We start from the raw sequence: 19,023 nt of genomic DNA, 5'->3' as shown, positions 1-19,023 counted from the left end.
GATGTTATTCAGCCCCTGCAAATGGCGTCAAAAATGAATGGGAAAGATATAGCTGCCTTATACGCCAAAGCGGATGATTTAGAGAACAGATCGCGGAGGAATAATTTGAGAATTGTTGGAATGCCAGAAAAAACAGAAGGGGCCAATGCTACAGAGTTTGTGGAGAAATGGCTGCACCAGTTATTCCATGAGAAGGGCCTATCTTCCCTGTACGCGGTTGAGCGGGCGCACAGAGTCCCGTCGCGGCCGCTCCCGCCAGGCAGGCCTCCTCGCCCCATACTGGCGAAGATTTTACACTTTAAAGATCGGGACACTATCCTACGCCAGTCAAGGGATAATGATGAGATGGTCATGAATGGGGTCAGAGTGTCCATTTATCCGGATTATTCCAATGAGGTACAGCGGAGGAGGAGCAGATTTATAGATATAAAGAAAAGGCTCAGAGTGCTACAAGTTCCGTACGCCATGTTGTTCCCGGCCAGATTGCGAGTGGTGGCGTTGGGATCCACCAGATTTTTTGAGGACCCTGATGAAGCGACACAGTGGCTGGACGTCCACGAGAGGCAATTGAGAAGTGGGGCCCTGGACACTTGAAGGAAACAGTTTGCAGTTTGTGTTCACTTTATATATGCATAGGATTGCACCTTAATGTCACTTGAACGTTATACCTGTTATAAAGTGTATTGAGTGTTGCTACCACACGGTAGATCCTGATGCAGGAGTAGGAAGTTGGGATAAGAAATGTATTTCCCAGTTGTGGAGAGGATTCTCTACCTGAGGGAGAGTGTTGGAATCAGAAATGATTTTTGTTCAGCATTGGGCATGGTGCTTACAGATTGCCCTGAGTTTGAGTTGGATGTTTGGGAGGGGGGGGGTTGGGGTTACTGTTCAAAGTAGTCTGATCACTGGGGAGGGGGAGGGGAGGGGGGGAGGGGGACGGGTCAGAGATGGGTGAGGGGCGTGAAGTATGCGAGACTGACTTTAGTATGGAGTGTGAGATTCAAACATGATGTAATCTTTCATTATGACACAGGTGATTAAAGTGTTGAGCTGGAATGTGAGGGGAATGGCTGATGCACGAAAACGACAATGTATATTTCAATATTTGAGTCGATTTCAGCCGGCTATCTGCTGCTTACAGGAAACGCATTTGTCAAATGATAATGTGCAGTGGCTGAACAAAAATTGGGTAGGACATGTGGTACATGCAATCCATTCCTCTCACTCCAGGGGCGTAAGTGTGATTGTGCATAAAAGTATAAGGTATGAACATCTGAAACAATGTGTGGATGCTGAGGGCAGGTATGTGTGTGTAGTGTGCAAGATTGATGGGATCCAGGTGGTGTTGGTGTCAGTGTATGTGCCTCCACCTTTTGCTTCCCCTTTAATAAGGGATATTATGACCTTTGTGGCGGACTTCCCTGGACTGCCGTGGCTGCTAGTGAGGGACTACAATTGTACATTGGATGACTCCATAGATAGATGTCGGGTAGAAGGTGCCAGTGGATCACCGGGGAGTGTGGCTCTAAAGAATATTATGAGGGAAACTGGCTTACTTGATGTTTGGAGGCTGCGTAACCCGGATAAGCGGGTGTTTTCATGTAGATCTGCTACGCATCATTCACTATCACGCATAGATCTGGCTTTGGTTAATGATGTTATGCTGCCATTGCTAAGAGATGTTATTTATCACCCTCGGTCGTTGTCTGACCATTCCCTGGTGCAGGTTGATTTGTGCCTGGGCGTGCTTAGGCAGGGACCGAGGTTGTGGAAATGTAACCCGCATTGGCTGAATGTACTGGGGGATCTGTCTGAGATTACTAGGGAGATCAGGGAGTACTTTTCTATTAATGGAGGGACGGCTTCAATTCACGGTGTATGGGATGCCATGAAAGCGTTTCTGAGAGGGGTATTGATCAAAGAAATAAGTAAGCATAAATCTAAATGCAGAGAGGCGGATGTTAAAGCTCATGTACAAGTGACGGAGGCTGAAAGGGAGTTTGGTAGAACCCCCACCATGGATAATAGTGAGGCGCTGGAGGTAGCTCAGGAACAACTGAGGTGTCACCTACTACAGGCTGCGGATAGGAAGCGTAGTTTCTACCGCCAAAGATCCTTTGAGGAGGGAGAGAAAGTTGGGCATTTGCTCTCAGTGGTTTCTCAGGCACAGAGGGGTTCTTCTTGTATACAAGAGCTAATGGATGGTAACGGAAATAGTAGCCAAGATACAAAAGGGATATTAGATATTCTAAAAGGGTTTTATGTCTCTCTCTATGCTTCTAAGGCGTCTAGCTCGGAGGAGGCCTTGTCCGCCTTTCTGGCTGAGGCTCAGCTATCAGTGTTATCAGAGGAGGATAGAGAGAGACTGGAAGAGCCGATCACGCTGGAGGAGTTGGAGGCAGCTCTTGGGGGGATGGCGAATGGTAAGGCGCCGGGGGCAGACGGTATACCAGTGGAGGTATATAAAAAATTGCAAGGGATACTTCTCCCTGAATTACTAAAGGTTCTTGAATATTCTCTGGAGACGGGTTCGCTACCACATTCTATGCAGGAGGCTATCATAGTAGTTATTCCTAAGCCTGGGAAGGATCCCAAAGTTCCTGATTCTTATAGACCAATTTCGCTATTAACAGCAGATGTGAAGCTCCTGGCAAAGGTGTTGGCAAACAGGTTGTCCAGAGTAATACTTACTATAGTGCACCCGGATCAAACTGGCTTTATGCCCGGGAAATCGACTGCTATAAATATCCGTAGAGTATATACCAGTCTGAATATTCCAGCAGATAATGGAGGAGATAGGGCCTTACTTGCGTTAGACGCCGCTAAGGCATTTGACAGTGTTGAATGGAACTACCTATGGGAAACATTGAGAGTCATGGGCTTTGGTACTCGATTTATTCAGTGGGTGAAAGTGTTGTATTCAAGCCCAAAAGCACGGATCAGAGCTAATGGGGGGCTGTCAGATAGCTTTTCTTTGTCCAGGGGCACCAGACAGGGGTGCCCATTGTCACCCTTGTTGTTTGCGTTAGCAATTGAACCACTTGCAGCCCTTATTCGCCTGTCACCTCATATTGTGGGGTTTAGATATGGTGAGACGCAAAACAAAGTGGCGATGTATGCTGATGACACTATGTTATTTTTGGGTGACACTGGGGGCTCTCTGGATGCGGCCATGGCTTTAATAGATAGATTTGGTGGCTTCTCTGGGCTCCGGATAAATTGGCAGAAGTCCGCCTTGATGCCGGTTGACGGACAGGCACTCTCTGGTGTGCAGGCAGATAGTTTGATTCCTTGGGTGGGCAAGTTTAAATATTTAGGGCTATATATAACACCTAGACTGCTAGATTTTGAAGAGCTTAATTTAACCCCTTTGCTAAATACCTTCAGGCTTAAGGCTAGGACATGGGGTAGACTCTTTTTGTCAGTAGTGGGTAGAGTGAATCTCCTAAAAATGGTAATGATGCCTCAGTTACTATACATATTGAATAATGCACCTGTATGGATCCCAGTGGAGAGATTTAGGAAAATACATTCGATATTTAGAGATCTCATCTGGAAATATGGTCAAGCTAGGATTAAGCTGGAGACGCTGCAATATCCCAAGTCTGAAGGTGGCTTGGCTGTCCCTAACGCCTGGATTTATTTCTTAGCCTCTCAGTGTCAACACTTTAAGGGTTGGATGGAATTTCAGCTACCAGATGTGACGGGGAAGATACTGCAACACTGGTTGGGTAGTAGGCATCTTATGGGTATTCTGGAGGGTGCAGGGATGCATGGGGGAAGAGAGAAAGTGACGCTTATTGAGCTTATGAAAAAAGTGTGGGCAAAGGTGAAATTGATCAGGGGAGTTGGTGGGGTAGGAGAGCTTTCCCCATTATGGAACAATAACCTGTTGCCAGAATTCATTTCTCTATCAGGAGTCCGAAATTGGGAATCCCATGGAGTAATGAGGATAGGTCAATTGATTGAGACTAGTGTATTTAAATCATTTCAAGGTCTACAGCAGGAATTCAACATTCCCAAAGTGTGGTTCTATCAATATCTGCAACTGAGACACGCATATGAGGTCACGATAAGGAAGGGATGCACTATTGCAAAAGTGGATGTGGTCCATAAACTGGTTCTCCAGCTGGAGGAAAGAGAGGTCTGATATCACAGGTGTATACTCTGCTTTTAGACAAATTTCTGGTAGAATTCCCCCTTACTAGGATGAGAAAATGGGAAAAGGATTTGGGGGACATCCCAAAGGAACAGTGGGAAGATATATTGGAGGCAGTTCCGAGAGTGTCTGTAAGTGAACAGGGTAAGTTGTCACAACTATTTATCATCCACAGAGTTTACAAAACTCCAGTATTTTTGCGGAAAATTGGGATTAGAACTGATGACAATTGTCCAAAATGTATGGCGGAAGGTGCAGATCTATTTCATATGCTTTGGTCTTGTCCAGTGCTAAGTAGATATTGGGATGAGGTGTTGTCTTTGATTAATCGTAACCTGGAGTTGAGGGTACAGAAGGACCCTAAGATATGTTTGCTGGGATATGTGAAGGAGATTGGTGGGGGAGAGGCGGTCAAGGTGGCATTTGGGAGACTACTGTATGTGGCCAGGAAATTGATTGCCTTTAGGTGGATCCAGGGGAGTCCGCCAACGGTGGATGAATTTGTGAGAAAGGTGAATGATATGTTAACGTTAGAGAAAGGAGTGTTTGTTAGGAGGGGATGTCCTTTGAAGTTTGAAAAGTTGTGGAATGAATGGTTGTTTCACACTCATGTTGTAATATAAAAGATCTTGGAAATTCATGCTCTGATCTGGGGAGGGGGGGGTTTGGCTGTTGGGGGAGGGGGGGTGGGTGCTGTTGGGGTTATAACAGTCAAATGACTTTGTAAATGATTTGTCTATATCTTGGTATATTCATTATGTACAATGATTGTAGAAGATGTAACAAATATATGGACAGATGATAATGTTTTTATAATTGTGTATATTTGTGATGCGGAGGGGTGAAAACACCAAGAAAATTGAGATACAAAATGTATTGTGATATACCAATTTTATTTGAACAATAAAAAACGATTTGATTGGAAGTTCAAAGGTATTTTTGCAATAAGGCTGGCGTCTGGGGCGTCCCCCTGATGCACTGCCTCTTACCTCCCCGAACGTTCTGTGATCGGCTGATATGGCTCTGAGATGTCGAGTAGATTTCAGACTTCAGACTATGTTGTCCGCAAACCTCGGCGTCCCACGTGATCCTCCGATATGGTCTCTCACAGGTGCAGTGCGCGAACTCTGGCGTAATTCCAGCAGTACGTGCTATCATATGATATTGTCGTGATACTGCGGAGGTCAGGTGGTGGCGTTCCAATGATCCTATAGGATCTTTAAAAACTTCAATCTTTATCAACGAAGTCCGTAGTAAATATTGTATTTAGATGTTGTATAACATTCAGAGTTTCAGGTGGGTAGTTCTCTTATTCCAGCCAGACGCGTTTCGAGGTAACGACATCTTCCTCAGTGGCTTTAATATATAGTGAGACTACCCCCTTCTTTCATAGTGTCCGGTCTTGAGACACCCACTTAAAACATGGACTGGATTTAAAATTTAGGATTTAGGATTTGTCCCACCATATAACCTGGAGAACATAGAATCTGTCTAACCAGGAATATAATGTATATGATAAGGATATTTTCAAAGATAGAAAATGTATATAAAGTATTATAATATAAAAGATATATAAAAATATATAAACAATATATAAAAAAATATAAAAAATATATAAAAAAATAAAAATACATTTTTCATAAAAATTCCAGTATAAAAATTTTAATATAAGAGACCCTACACATTATTCCTATCCAGAGAATGAAATTTGATGTAACTATATGGAGAAATGCAGATAAATACTCCCCAAAACCTATTTGTCTTGGATTTCATATGATTCTCCTTTTTAATGTAATTGAACATCTCTCTATATGTTTTTCTAATTGTTTTTAGTTGTTAGTTGTTTTTGGTTGTAGACATCTTGTCAGGGATCAATAATTGTGTTCATACACTTTATACCCAACCCCAGACAAAAAAACACATCTGCGTTTTCATTGCGATTTATTGTTTTTTGTTTTTTATTATTTATTATGTTTCAGGGCTTGTCCTTAGTGTTGTTATTGTTGTTGATTGGGGTGGGGCCTTCCCCCGAGGAGAGATCCTGGTGCTGATAAACAGCCAGACTCAGGAAGTCTCGTCAGAGAAAGGCTCACATCTCCATATTTATAGAAAGCCAAATATTTCAAAGTCTGAGTTTAGACCTCGTGGTAGACTGGATACGGGTGAGCCTCGATATACTTGCTATTTTCTATATTACTTTTTCACCTATTTATCGTGGTGCTCCCCAATATCCGGGACTATGGACATCTGGCATTTTGCAGAAAGTCAAAATACTAGATTGGAGACCTTTTCCTTTGAGGACCAGAATACACCTAATTCAATTGGTCCTATAGAGAAATCTATTACAGAATCTTTTAGAGAGTTGGAGACCTTACTTATTAGACAACTTAAACAAAAATGGGAAATCAAATCCCTGAATAGACATCTAGAACTTGGGATTATACCAAAGGGTCTCCAACTCTCTAAAAATCCAGCACAAGATCTGATAAATAATGCTTTTAGAGAAGAATGGGATACTTTTCTCATTAAACAATCGACGGTGTTAGTACAACTCATTATTAAAAGAAGAAATCAAATCTTGGAAGAAACCACTGATGGAATCTCCAAGATTAAAGAAATAATTCAGAAATTCCCCAATAATCAAGAATCTATAAACTGGCAACAAAGAATCTGCAAAAATTTAGGAGTAATAGAACAAGAAATAATGGCTAGAAAAAGTAAGAAAATTAAAAACACCATTAGAAGGGATATGGTTAACCCCATTACCTATGAGGATAGTCAACAACAGGAAGACCAACAAATATTTAACATTGAAGAAAATAGAGAGTATAATAAGAAGAATAAGACACAAAAAACATGATATTCCAGTAAGAAATAGACATGAAACAATTACTAATGACCATTTTTTAGACGGAACCCCACCTCACCACAAACCACAGACCCGACAATTGAGACAGACAACACCCGAACAAAGACAACACCATCCATCGACAAGACACCACTACAATCTGAGATACAGAGACAACTCTCAGGAGGAATATCCACAAAATGTAAAAAACACATATCACAATGTAAGGGAAGAGAATCACCACAATCAGGGGAGGATGGGGAATTATATTCCAAATCGGTACCAACAATACCATATACGGGATCAAAGAGAACAAGAAGGGGAAAGGGAAAGAAGAGGAAGGAGGAACAATTACAGAGAGCAGCATCACACACAGACACAGATGCAATTCTAAATTTAAGTCAGGTGACACTTACCCCAATGCAATCTAGCCTATTAAATAAAGGACTCAAATTTGCACCCACGGCACGTCCCAATAAGTTCGACATTTACATTGGAGTGGAAAAGTTTGTCAGGAAGTTGTCCCTCAAAAAACACTTTATGAGGAATCCCATAGTGGAGAACAGCACACACAATAGTGTGTACGCTCACACAGATTTAAAACCAAAAAGTAAAATGTACCCCAGACAACAAATAGGATGTGAAATAGCAGCCTTTAAGAAGACTGTAGAAACAGACATAAGAAAGCTTAAAGTAAATCTGAAAAAGAACAATAATTTGACAGCACAGGAAATACAAGCTATTAAACAGTTACAAAAACAAGAAAATATTACTATCAGACCAGCGGATAAAGGTGGGGCAATTGTGATTTTGGAAACACAGAAATATGAAATGGAATGTTTAAAACAATTGTCAGACATTACCACATAAGACCCCACGAAAGATTATAATGTAGAATTGCAGAACTATGCCAGAGATGGATGGGAAAAGAGAATTTTGAAAGAACATGAATACAAATATATTACTAATACCCAACAAAGAATACCGGTATTTTACTGTCTCCTGAAAATCCATAAAGATCATTCCAACCCTCCAGGTAGACCAATCATCTCTGGCATAGGCTCACTCACATCCAATCTGTCAGAATATATTGACAAACACCTCCAACCCAGTGTAAAGAAGAATTTCTCTTACATCAGAGACACAACTCAGGTGATAAAAATAGTGGAAGAATTAAAATATGATTCAAGTTGGGCTTTGGGGACATTAGATGTCAATTCACTCTACACAGTAATTGATCACAATCAAGGGATCCAAGCATTGAAAACACAACTGAGTGTACATAGTAACTTCCCAGAGGAGCAGATAGAATTCCTAGCAGAAGGGGTTAATTTCATCTTGACCCATAACTACTTTGCATATGAGCTGGACTACTATCTTCAAGTTAGAGAGACTGCCATGGGTACCAGGTTTGCCCCCAGCTACGCAAATTTATTTATGGCACAGTGGGAATGTGAACTTATTCTGCCCATGCTGGGGGCAGGCCTGGTACTCTGGTATAGGTTTATAGATGATGTCCTGTTCATTTGGAGGAACAGCAAAGAGGATTTAGACACATTCTTAAAAGGGATTAATAACAATATATATAACCTCAAATTCCCTGCCAATACGAGTATTAAACAGGTAGAATTCTTGGACCTACAAATTAAATTACAGACCGATCGACTAACTTGTAGCACATACCAAAAATCTGTCTCTAGAAACAGCTATATCCTTTTTACAAGCTACCATCTGCCAAGATGGTTGACAGAAGTTCCTACTGGACAGTTTAGGAGAATAAAGAGAAATTGTACTGCTGAAATAGACTTTGAGAGAGAATCCACATCCATGAAAGAACACTTCTTGGATAAAAAATATCCCCTCAACATACTAGACAAATCACTAATGAGAGTAAAAGGTATGAATAGAGACAAATTCTTTGAGGAAAAATCGAATCAAAGTATAGCGGAAAATAAAGAAAACGAACTACGAATGATATTACCATTCAACAACCAATATAGGAAAGTGGAAAAAATTATTGGTAAACATTGGCATCACTAGTTAAAGGACAAAATAATAGGGCCCATGTTAAGTGAGGGCCCACTTATCACCTACACAAAAGCACCAAATTTGTCCTTAAAAGTGGCTCCAACAATTAAAAACAAAAGAAAAACCCCAACTATACACAATTGGTTGAACCTGAAGGGTTTTTACAGATGTGGATATTGCAATATCTGCAGGATTACCACTTTCCCTAAAAAACTACTATGATACATTCGTGTACCAATTCCTTTCAATGGGAAATACAAGATTTCTTGACTTGCAGTTCAAAAAATATTCTATATATAATAGAATGCCAATGCAAGAAACAGTATATTGGGAGAACTAAACGTTCCCTAAAGAAAAGGATTGCAGAGCATATCACCAACATAAAAACTGGGTATGAGAAACACTCCTTGTCATTACATTACAAACAACATCATGGTAAAGATCCTAGCGGCATGGTCTTCGCAGCCTTTGAAAAAATAGATGTACATTGGAGGGGGGGAGACCATATTGCTAAAATGTCACGTCAGGAATCAAGGCGGATCTTTGACTTCGAAACACTTCTACCACGAGGTCTAAACTTAGACTTTGAAATATTTGGCTTTCTATAAATATGGGGATGTGAGCCTTTCTCTGACGAGACTTCTCTGACGAGTCACCAGGATCTCTCCTCGGGGGAAGGCCCCATCCCCCTCAACAACAATAACAACACTAAGGACAAGCCCTGAAACATAATAAATAATAAAAAACAAAAAACAATAAAACCGCAATGAAAACGCAGATGCGTTTTTCTTGCCTGGGTTTGGGTATAAAGTGTATGAACACAATTATTAATCCCTGACAAGATGTCTACAACCAAAAACAACTAACAACTAAAAACGAAAAACAATTAGAAAAACATATAGAGAGATGTTCAATTACATTAAAAAGGAGAATCATATGAAATCCAAGTCCAATATATGCATATAAAGACAAATAAGTTTTGGGGAGTATTTATCTGTATTTCTCAATATAGTTATATCAAATTACATTCTCTGGATAGGAATAATGTGTAGGGTCTCTTATATTGAAATTTTTGTACTGGAATTTTTATGAATTTTTTATATATTGTTTATATATTTTTATATATTGTTTATATATTTTTATATATCTTTTATATTATAATACTTCATATACATTTTCTATCTTTGAAAATATCCTAATCATATACATTATATTCCTGGTTAGACAGATTCTATGTTCTACAGGAAATATGGTGGGAAAAATCCTAAATTCAAAATTTTAAATCCAGTCCATGTTTTAGGTGGGTGTCTCAAGACCGGACACTATAAAAGAAGGGGGTAGTCTCACTATATATTAAAGCCCCTGAGGAAGAGGTTGTTACCTCGAAACGTGTCTGACTGGAATAAGAGAACTACCCACCTGAAACCCTGAATGTTATACAACATCTAAATACAATATTTACTACGGACTTCGTTGATAAAGATTGAAGTTTTTAAAGATCCTATAGGATCATTGGAACGCCACCACCTGACCTCCGCAGTGTCACGTGCAATATAATATAATAGCACGTACGGCTGGAATTACGCCAGAGTTCGCACACTGCACCTGTGAGAGACCATATCGTAGGATCACGTGGGATGTCGAGGCTTGTGGACAACATAGTCTGAAGTCTGAAATCTACTCGACATCTCAGAGCCATATCAGCCGACCATAGAACATTCGGGGAGGTAAGAGGCAGTGCATCAGGGGGACGCCCCAGACGCCAGCCCTATTACAAAAATATCTTTGAACTTAAATACAAGCGGCATTGTCTATCCTGGTATTGATACCCCTGACATTACGCTTTTGATACCAGTTTGTGACCACACGTTTTGGGACACTTTTTTTCCCTTTCTGGGACATTTCTTGAGAGTATTTAAATCACATTTTTGGGACCAATTGATTGAATTATAGTTTGTGGAACAATATAGATTTTTTGGATCAATATTCTTTGGAGCACAACACATTTTTTGGAGTACTATTATATGTGTTTTATCAAGACTTTCTTATTCGACCACATTGTTTTATTTTCACTATATTTATTTTCACTACATTCACTACATTATTGTATCAATATATATTTCACAAGGTTTTGATATATATATTTACTAACTTGCATTATTGTATCAATTTATATATATAATTATTAACTGGCATCCTTTAAGCATATTTAGAAGCTGTTTTCATCACTAGGTTATTTTATCAATTGCCCTTTTATATAATTACTAGCTAGGGCTTACAAGGTACCTTGGTTTTAATCTGAATATATCCTGTTCCTATTATGAGTATCAGTTAGGGGTTATATCTATTTATACAATATTCAGTGTATCTAAAAATATTTTAAATAACATTCCATATTATTATATTATCCAATAAATAGCATATTATACCATTTATGCCAGTTGGTGAGTGCCTGTTTTTACTATATACAATTATCTGTTCATTTTTGATGATAAGGTGAATCATCATAAAAACAGAGCACCCTAATCATAGACTGGACACGGGTGAGCCTCGATATACTTGCTATTTTTAATATCTCATATTCCCTGTTCGTGCCTCTGGGGCTCAGGGTTTGTAGGGTATGGATCCATTCTGGACCTGTTGCCTCCCCTGCGTGGTGGTGGAACCTACTCTATTACCTGATATTTGAGCTGCACTATCGTGTGTTTTGCTTCGTGGAAGTGTGAGGGAATTGGTAGAAGTAGATTCTCCCTTCTTATGTTCGACTTATGTTGGCAAATTCTTTCTCTTACTTTCTGTGTGGTTTCACCCACATATGCAAGGCCACAGGGACATTTGATCAGGTATACTACATATTCTGATTCACAGGTGAAGAACCCTCGAATATCTACTGGTCTTCCAGTATGTGGATGGGAGATGGAGTTTATGAACAAACCAGACTAGGTAAATACAAATAGCAAAACAATATTACCAACACTGAAAAACAAGCACTTAATTCCCTGCAGCAGTTAAAACAGCTGATAAATCAAACCCGCCGACAAAGGTTGGGCCTTGGTTATCATGGACAAATCCAAATAGATTTCAGAGGCCCTTCGCCAATTGAATGATAACAACATCTATCAAAAACTTAATCAGACCAGACGAACGTACGCTGAAACACGCGTTGGGGTTGGAGCCATCCTGGAGGAGACACAGCATGGGTAATTGTTCCATGTCCTTTGATCATATATGACATGTTTGCATTTGCACTTTATCATTAAATGTATTATACAGATGGATTGATATATGGACATGTATCCGCTGTGTTTATCCTCCGGTAATGTTGTCTTTTCTTTTCTCCTGCACCATACTTTCTTTTAATCATGTTTGTCAAGTCGTGTAATTTTGTAATAAAGCAATAATATCATAAGCGGTCTGGCAGTCTTTGTAGGTTTTGTATTGTGGAAGTTTGCCATAGGCTTATGCCAGTCAATTACTCTTTAGTAATTATTCCCTGGTTGGGGTATATATTGTTTTATCTGCTCTAACTAGTAGGTCGCGTAGATATTTTGGCCTTCGGTTGCATGGTAGTATTGGATTACTGAATTCTTCAATTTGTGGATATGTTCTCTTTAGAAGTGGCCAATGTCCCCGTATAATGTTAAGATTTTTTTGTGCTGTTGGATGAAACGTATGGACAAAGGGAATGCGTTTATTAGTGGCTCTCGGGTTCTGAGCGTTTTTGTGTTGGGAGTTGTAGTGTATGTGTTGGGTAACCGCGGTCTCTGAACCGTTGTTTCATCTCTTCCATACGTTGAACTTAGATCTGTGGGTCCTTGACTATATTGTGTATTCTCTTAAGTTGGGAACCTAGGAGTGCTCTTTTAGTGGTACGAGGATGGAAGCTGGAAAAATGGAGTAGGTTATTTCTATCCGTGAAAATAGATCTGTTGTCAGTTTACCTGGGGAGTCTTTTGTAACCACGGTATCTAAGAAATTGATTGAGAGTTGATCGTGATGTAGGGTGAATTGTAGTTCAGGATATATGGAATTTAGAACAGTGTGGAACATCAGTAGACTTTCAGTTGTGCCCTTCCATACACAAAAGATATCATTGATTTATCTTTTCCAAACCACTATGTGTGCCTGGAATAAGTTATTCATGTAGATATATGTCTCCTCAAAATCTGCCATGTAGCAGTTTGCATAGGGCAGAGCTACGTTTGATCCCATTGCGGTACCCTGGTTTTGCAAGTAAAAGTCATCCTGGAACATAAAGTAATTGTTCTTGAGTACTATCTGGAGTAGATCTAAGCAAAATGTGACTACTTCTCTATGCAATTCTGCATTTTGTAAAAAAAATTGTACTGCTCGGATGCTCTTGTCGTGTTCTATGGAGGTGTATAAGCTAGTTACGTCCCATGTTACTAAGATGGTGGCAGTTGGTAATGTGTCTATCTGTTTTATCATCTCCAGAAATGAGGTAGTGTCAAGGAGGAATGATTCAGTTTTTTTCACCTCAGGTGTCAGGATTTTCTCTAAGAAAATGGAGAGCGGAGACAGGATGGAGTCAGTGGAGGCAACTATTGGACGTCCCAGTGGATTCTGTAGGTTTTTGTGAATTTTTGGTAGGATGAAGAAGACCTATGTAACAGAATTAGATTGTCTTAGAAAGTTAAATGTAACATCGTCAATGACTTTGGTAGTTTGGTAGTGATGAAGGGTATTGGTGAATGGTGACGTGAGTGGAAATTGTTGAGGAGAGGTTCTGATTAAGTTTTTGATAGATGTTATCATTCAATTGGCAAAGGGCCTCTTAAATCTATTTGGATTTGTCCATGATAACCAAGGCCCCACCTTTGTCGGCGGGATTGATTATCAGCTGTTTTAACTGCTGCAGGGAATTAAGTGCTTGTTTTTCAGTGTTGGTAATATTGTTTTGCTATTTGTATTTACCTAGTCTGGTTTGTTTCATAAACTCCATCTCCCATCCACATACTGGAAGACCAGTAGATATTCGAGGGTTCTTCACCTGTGAATCAGAATATGTAGTATACCTGATCAAATGTCCCTGTGGCCTTGCATATGTGGGTGAAACCACACAGAAAGTAAGAGAAAGAATTTGCCAACATAAGTCGAACATAAGAAGGGAGAATCTACTTCTACCAATTCCCTCACACTTCCACGAAGCAAAACACACGATAGTGCAGCTCAAATATCAGGTAATAGAGTAGGTTCCACCACCACGCAGGGGAGGCAACAGGTCCAGAATCCTGAAATTGAGAGAAGCCTTTTGGATCCATACCCTACAAACCCTGAGCCCCAGAGGCATGAACAGGGAATATGAGATATTAAATCTCCTCTAATCTGATCTTGCCTAAAGTATGGCTATAGTATGCTCAGACCTCAATGTCAATCTCTAATCAAACCCTGCCCTAGGTACCGTGAATGTATACCCTTACCTCGATGCCAACCTTAGCCATTGATGTGATGTAATTCAAACTCTGATCTCTACGACAACCTCAGATATTAAGGTGGTATATTTTAAATGGGATACATATGTTTGATGCACAACCCCACAGGAATACGACTACACGGTAAATTGACTTTCTAATATGAATATGACAAATTTGGGGATCTATGTTCTCAAGAGTGTGGATGTTTTTATATCATGAAGGTTAACACTTTATTTCTCTTATTCCATTGCAGGCCCTTTAATCACCACCGGGACCCAGTGCCGCATATGGGTATTAGTTTCACATAGATGCAACCTCCTGTTTATGTGCATATGTGGATGTATAAGTAGAGTTGAGCGGACACCTGGATGTTCGGGTTCGGCAGGTTCGGCCGAACTTGAAAAAAAAGTTCGAGTTCGAGACCCGAACTTGACCCCGAACCCGAACCCCATTGAAGTCAATGGGGACCCGAACTTTTGGGCACTAAAATGGCTCTAAAATAGTCATGGAAATGGCTAGAGGGCTGCAAAAGGCATCAAAATATGCTTAAGAGCATGGCAACTGTTCTGCAAACAAATGTGGATAGGGAAATGACTTAAAATAACATAAAATACAGAAAAATTAAAAACAACAATCTGGATCTAGGAGTAGGAGGTTGAGGAGGCGGTGGATGGGTAAATGTGGCGGTGTAGGTTGACGTGTCGGTGTAGGTGGAAGCAGCGGTGAAGGAGGAATAGGTAGCCAACACTGATTTGTGTTATATTTTATTTTTAAATTGGGGTATCCCCCAAAATATTGGGACATATAACAAAATAAAACAAAGAATAAGTGCACTTGAGTACAAGAATGGATGGTTGAGGCTGGTATAAATGTCTATTCTGCACAAGGTACGGACAAGTCCTGTGGAATCCATGCCTGGTTCATTTTAATAAACGTAAGCTTGTCCACATTGGCTGCGGCCTGTGATAATGCTCTCTGCCGTGCTAAACACACGTTCACACACTGGCTGCAGGGCAGGTCAGCACCTCCAAGGCTGACAAAACATTTCCACATTTGGGCCATGCTAACCCTGCCTTCTCAGGTGCTGGCGGTGCCCCAGCTGCGTTAGCGACCTCTTCCTCCTCCTCTGCCTTCGCCTTGTGCTTCCACTGTGCCCCCGCTGTCAAGTGGGAATGCCATCAGCAGCGTGCGCTTGTAGTCGCGCATCTTCCGATCAGTAACAGATGTTTTCACTAAATTTAGTTCACTGTCAGCAATGCAGAGCAGGGGTTCATTCACGGCAAAATGGGGTTTATGTCACCCAGCAATAGAACAAAGGATTTTGAGAGATTTAGGCCCCTGTCACCCAGGCACAGCAGGGGTTCATTCACGGCAAAAGGGGGTTCTTGTCATCCAGCAATAGAACAGAGGATTTTGAGAGATTTAGGCCCCTGTCACCCAGGCACAGCAGGGGTTCATTCACGGCAAAAGGGGCTTCATGTCACCCAGCAATAGAACAGAGGATTTTGAGAGATTTAGACCCCTGTCACCCAGGCACAGCAGTGGTTCATTCACGGCAAAAGGGGCTTCTTGTCACCCAGCAATAGAACTGAGGATTTTGAGAGATTTAGGCCCCTGTCACCCAGGCACAGCAGGGGTTCATTCACGGCAAAATGGGGTTCATGTCACCCAGCAATAGAACAGAGGATTTTGAGAGATTTAGGCCCCTGTCAGCCAGGCACAGCAGGGATTTGTATACGCCAAAAATGGTAAAATGTCACCCGACAATTGAAAATAAGATTTTTTTCAATTTAGGGCACTAAAATTGGCACTTGTTTGCATTAAAATGGCTCTAAAATAGTACTTGAAAAGGCTAGAGGGATGTAAAAGGCAGTAAAATGTGCTTAAGAGCATGGCAACTGATCTGCAAACAAATGTGGATAGGGAAATAACTTAAAATGAAATAAAATAACTAAAAATTACAAATTATTAACCTGCAACTCAGAGAAGGAGGTGGATAGGGAGTCGGAGGTTGAGGAGGCGTTGAATGTGGTGTTGTAGGTGGAGGCAGCAATGGACGAGGAACAGGTAGCCAACAATGTTGTTTTTTTTTTATTGGGGTAAGTAGCCCCCAAAATATTGGGAGAAATAAAAAAAAAGAAAACAAAGAATCATTGCACTTGACTTGAGTACAAGAATGTATGTTTGATGGTGGTATAAATGTCTATTCTGCACAAGGTACAGACAAGTCTTGTGGGATCCAAGCCTGGTTCCTTTTAATGAACGTGAGCTTGTCCACGTTGGCTGTGGACAGGCGGCTGCGTCTGTCTGTAATGACGCCTCCTGCCGTGCTAAATACACGTTCAGAGAGTACACTGGCTACAGGGCAGGCCAGCACCTCCAAGGCATACAGGGAAAGCTCTGGCCATGTGGACAATTTGGAGACCCAGAAGTTGAATGGGGCAGAACCATCAGTCAGTACGTGTAGTCGTGTGCACAGGTACTGTTCCACCATGTTGTTCAAATGCTGCCTCCTGCTAACACGCTCCATATCAGCAGTTGGGGCCGGTTGTTGCGGCGAGGTGACAAAGATTTTCCACATGTCGGCCATGCTAACCCTGCCTTCTGAGGTGCTGGCGCTGACACAGCTGCGTAGGCGACCTCTTCCTCCTCCCCTGCCTTCGCTTTGTGCTTCCACTTGTCTCCCGGCGTCAGTCGGGAATGCTCTCAGGAGCGCGTCTACCAGCGTGCGCCTGTAGTCGCACATCTTCCGATCACGCTCCAGTGAGGGTATTCAGGATGGCACATTGTCTTTGTAACGGGGATCCAGCAGGGTGGCCACCCAGTAGTCAGCATACGTTAAAATGTGGGCAACTCTGCAGTCGTTGTGCAGGCACTGCAGCATGTAGTCGCTCATGTGTGCCAGGCTGCCCAGAGGTAAGGACAAGCTGTCCTCTGTGGGAGGCGTATCATCTGCATCCTCCGTATCCGCCCAGCCACGCACCAGTGATGGGTCCGAGCTGCGTTGGATGCCACCCCGCTGTCAACATGCTTCATCCCCATCCTCATCCTCCTCCTCCTCGTCCTCCAGTAGTCGGCCCTGGCTGGCCAAATTTGTACCTGGCCTCTGCTGTTGCAAAAATCCTCCTTCTGAGCCACTTCTAAAAGACTGGCCTGAAAGTGTTAGAAATGACCCCTCTCCCTCCTCCTCGTCCTGGGCCACATCCTCTTCCATCATCGCCCTAAGTGTTTTCTCAAGGAGACATAGAAGTGGTATTGTAACGCTGATAACAGCGTCATCGCCACTGGCCATGTTAGGGGAGTACTCGAAACAGCGCAACAGGGCACACAGGTCCCGCATGGAGGCCCAGTCATTGGTGGTGAAGTCGTGCTGTTCCGCATTGCGACTCACCCGTGCGTGCTGCAGCTGAAAATCCACTGTGGCCTGCTGCTGCTCGCACAGTCTCTCCAGCATGTGCAAGGTGGAGTTCCACCTGGTAGGCACGTTGCATATGAGGCGGTGAGCGGGAAGGCCGAAGTTATGCTGTAGAGCAGACAGCCGAACGGCGGCAGGATGAGAACGTCGGAAGCGCGAACGGACGGCCTGCACTTTATGCAGCTGCTCTGACATGTCGGGGTAGTTGTGAATGAATTTCTGCACCACCAAATTCAGCACATGAGCCAGGCAAGGGATGTGCGTCAAACCGGCTAGTCCCAGAGCTGCAACGAGATTTCGCCCATTATCGCACACCACCAGGCCGGGCTTGAGGCCCACTGGCAGCAACCACTCGTTGGTCTGTTGTTCTATAACCCACCACAACTCTTGCGTGGTGTTGGGCTTGTCCCCCAAACACATCAGTTTCAGAACGGCTTGCTGACGTTTACCCCTGGCTGTGCTGAAGTTGGTGGTGAAGGTCTGTCGCTGACCGGATGAGGAGGTGGTAGAAGAGGAGGAGGAAGCCGAGTAGGAAGAGGAGGCAACAGGAGGCAAATAATGATGCCCTGCAATCCTTAGCGTCGGAAGGACGTGCGCCAAACAGCTCTCCACCTGGGGCCCAGCCGCCACTACATTTACCCAGTGTGCAGTTAGGGAGCTATAGCGTCCCTGGTCGTGCTTACTGGTCCACGTATCTGTGGTTAGGTGGACCTTGCCACAGATGGCGTTGCGCAGTGCACACTTGATTTTATCCGATACTTGGTTGTGCAGGGAGGGCACGGCTCTCCTGGAGAAGTAGTGGCGGCTGGGAACGACATACTGTGGGACAGCAAGCGACATGAGCTGTTTGAAGCTGTCCGTCTCCACCAGCCTAAATGACAGCATTTCAAAGGCCAGCAGTTTAGAAATGCTGGCATTCAGGGCCAGGGATCGAGGGTGGCTAGGTGGGAATTTTTGCTTTCTCTCAAAGGTTTGTGAGATGGAGAGCTGAACGCTTCCGTGTGACATGGTGGAGATGCTTGGTGACGGATTGTTGGTGACACATCCTCTGTTTGCTAGCCGGCAGGTGCCAACGTTCCTCCAGAGGCGGAGGAAGAGGCCGATACAGCAGCAGAAGAGGGAGCAGGAGGGGCCTGAG

Source organism: Bufo bufo, chromosome 3 (genome assembly GCF_905171765.1).
Source record: "Bufo bufo chromosome 3, aBufBuf1.1, whole genome shotgun sequence".
Classification (NCBI taxonomy): Eukaryota; Metazoa; Chordata; class Amphibia; order Anura; family Bufonidae; genus Bufo; species Bufo bufo.
This window is presented reverse-complemented; position numbering follows the sequence as displayed.